At 33.8% G+C, this 3497-nt stretch overlaps 1 pseudogene; it reads left to right on the top strand.

Moving 5' to 3' along the window:
• Positions 1 to 1721: 1721 nt before the first annotated feature.
• Positions 1722 to 3125, top strand: LOC143612975 (plant intracellular Ras-group-related LRR protein 8-like; annotated as a pseudogene).
• Positions 3126 to 3497: the final 372 nt, after the last annotated feature.

The raw sequence follows: 3497 nt of genomic DNA, 5'->3' as shown, positions 1-3497 counted from the left end.
TTATTGTATTGTATTGTATTATATGAGTAATAAAACTGTTTGTTAATTTTTTTCTGTTTATTTACTCAATTCACGAATTCGGTTCCTACACCACATGCTACAACTAAAGACAAAAACAACTTCTAGTGATTACAAACTCAAACTGTAAGACCACCAACAATGCCTAACCAAGCTAATATATATTCTTCAAATTTAATTTATGTGGATAATGCAAACTGACTATTATAACATGTACTTAAATATGTTCACCTTGTTCTTTATTTCAGAGTTAAGTAGGCTAAATAGCTTTTTAAAAACTAAGCATAACATTTAAACGGTTAATTGTTTATTCAAGAATGCAAATGTATCACTGTAGCGGACTACCCAAATTTTAAATCACTAACTAAACCTGCAAATTCGTCAAGGTTCTATAATATTGCGTACTCGTTATTAACTCTAAATCCTAAATGCATGGAAAACTTAGGGCAAAATAAAACAGGGACGAAATCGAACGAATTAGAGAATATTAAAGCCATACCTCGTCATTGTAGCCGGAAGAAGAAACCACGGTAGAACACTATCTAGTATCTCCCCTCCAAAGTCGATGAACAGAGAACGAATGCCCCAATTGAACCCTATCTCGCCTCCACCGTCATCAACCCTATCATATTCAATATTTCGTTCTAGAACCACGGTCTGAGCTTGATAGAGCAGGCTTGAAGGCGAAGAGAGATTAGGAGGTAGAGGCGTTTTGGCTTGTGTAAATGCGTGCTACGATTCAAATTAGCTTCAAAACTCATGACAGAATGGAATTGGCGAGTTCTGTTGGAAAGTGGAGAGTGTAGCTTACGATTTCACAAATAATAATACGGTATTTGAGATGTTATGACCCGTTTAAGTTTAACGGTCAAACCGGGTTAAATCAATGAGAGATCTCTATTCAGAAATCAAGCAATTTGGTGAATTTAAAAGGGGTGTGGAGCAATGTGAGAATGACACATAAGATTTTTTGATAGACAATTATATAGATAGTTAGATAATAAAACTAATTGAACACACATTCGACATATAATTTCTGTAAAAAGATAATATACTTTGTGATAAAGTTTATTTTTATATATGATCTACTATGGTTTTTTTACTCTAACACAACAACAGAATTCACAATGAAAATATCGGAATGAAACACACCCTTAGCCATTAAATATATATATAACAGTAAAATTAGACAGTTAAATAAAAACCATACAAATTTGAATAGGTAAAATAATTATCTCAAGAGAAAGGTGATAGCAGGAGAAAGTATTTTATGTTAACAACATTTAACAAATGACATTACATTTGATCATATTCATATACCAATCTTGTCATCATCTGTACATCTCTCTCTCCCTTTAAATATCACTATAATCTCTCCACATTGGTCTCATCCAACATAAAATATTTTTGTCAAAATCACACTTCATATATATCTCTCTCATCTCACATAACACATTCTGGGCGTGTTGAATCCAGGGGCGGACCTATGTTGCTGGAAAGGGGGGGCTGCCGCCCACCTTAAATTTTTTTTAGTGTTATTTTTATGTGAAAATTCCGATCGCCCCCCATAAGATTAGCGTTAAGTCCCGATGTAACCCCCCAAGAAAATAATTCCTGGGTCCGCGACTGGTTGAATCTTGAAATTTGGTGTATTTTAGAAGTATATAGAGATAAAGATACAAATATATATATCCGCATTATACATGATAATCGTTAATCATGATCATGGAATGATGAAGGTTGACTTTTCAAGGTCAAACATAGAACATTTTGGGAGAAATAATACACAAGAAGAAGGTGGTGTGATGCATGCAGTTGTGGATTTGAAAAACATGTCTTTAGGCACTCTTCCTTTAACCTCAAATCTCAATTTAGGGATTGTTTATAAATTGGACATTTCCAAAAACAATCTTCAGGTACCATTTTGTTTTTAATAATTTTATTTCATTTTGCAATTGTTTTGTATTTATTGATAGGATTGTTTTGCTGGTGAATTTGTTGGTTGCATTTTATTTTTCATTAGAGAATTTCTTAATTGATAAGTGTAATTTATTCATATATAGATAGATAACTTTTTTTATAATTATATATTGAACTATTTATTCTTGGTGTGATAAAAAACTTTATACTTATACACATGTATGTGTATGCATAGGTATATGTATATGTATATGTATACGTATGTATAAAACAAACTTTATACTTCATACTTGTACACATTTTTAGAAATGTATATGTATAAGTATGTGTGCATATGCATGTGTATTCATAGGAATGTATGTATAAAAGAAACTTCATACTCATACTTATACACATTTTTAGAAATTCAGATATTAATTTAATAATAAAGAACTGAATGGTGTATTGCAGGTAATCCCAGAGTCACTAATAGCAAGACTTCTAAATATAGGAGTATTGGATGTGCATTCAAATCTACTAAGAACAATCCCCAAGTCAATTGGTTGCTTGTCAAAACTCAAGACCCTCAACATTTTAGTAATCTTCTTCAGTCTCTCCCGAAATCCATAAAGAATTGCAAAGCGCTCGAAGATTTAAATGCGAATTTCAATCAGTTAAGCAAACTACCTGATACTATTGGTTTTGAACTCATCAATCTAAAGAAGTTGTCGGTTAACTCAAACAGGCTAACGTTCCTCCCCTCATCCACCTCCCACTTAGCCAACCTCCGCCACCTTGACGCACGCCTCAACCACCTTGAATCTCTCCCTAAAGACATTGGAAACTTGATCAACCTTGAGATCCTTAATATTAGTCAAAACTTTCGGTACCTTGACACTTTACCATATTCCTTAGGTCTTATGTCCTCTCTTGTTGAACTAGAAATTAGTTACAACAACATTACGACCTTGCCAGACTCAATGGGTTGTTTGAAAAGACTCCGCAAGCTTCATCTAGAAGCCAACCCTTTGGTGTCTCCACCGCTGGAGGTGGTGGAGCTGGGGTTACATGTGATGAAAGAATATCTCAACGAGAAGATGAAAAGACAGAATTCTCCAAAGAAGACGTCTTGGATTAGAAAACTAAGGACATATGGCACATCTTCTCATAGGACTCAACCAAATATGTCGTAGGCGCATGGTATGTTCTCGCCTTAGCAAATCTTCTCTTTGGAAAAAAAAATACTATGAGCTTCCTATCAGTACATTACATCACTCGATATTCACATAAAGTTCGTTTTGGCAATGTAAATAAGACATGTTTCCTAGTGGTTGTACATCGGTACATTTTGCACCTTCATCTTCCTTTACTAAATTTTCTTTTGTAATCATGAGAACCTATATACGACTAAATATAAAAAGGTTTGGGGCGTATTCACCTTTTCTGTTTATAATCAGTTTCTGATACTGATTCCTGTTTTCTGTTCTCTTCTTCTTGTTTTTGTTACCTCGGACCTATAGTACGAGAATAACATTTGTATAAATAACTATATCATCGATCTAACTTCAGACCTTTAGTCC

The sequence above is a fragment of the Bidens hawaiensis genome, unplaced genomic scaffold, assembly GCF_021521415.1.
Source record: "Bidens hawaiensis isolate Kalapana, Puna unplaced genomic scaffold, B.hawaiensis_p1.1 tig00036300_1, whole genome shotgun sequence".
In the NCBI taxonomy this organism is placed as follows: Eukaryota; Viridiplantae; Streptophyta; class Magnoliopsida; order Asterales; family Asteraceae; genus Bidens; species Bidens hawaiensis.
The sequence above is the reverse complement of the archived record's forward strand: the minus strand, read 5'-3'. Positions and strand labels throughout refer to the sequence as shown.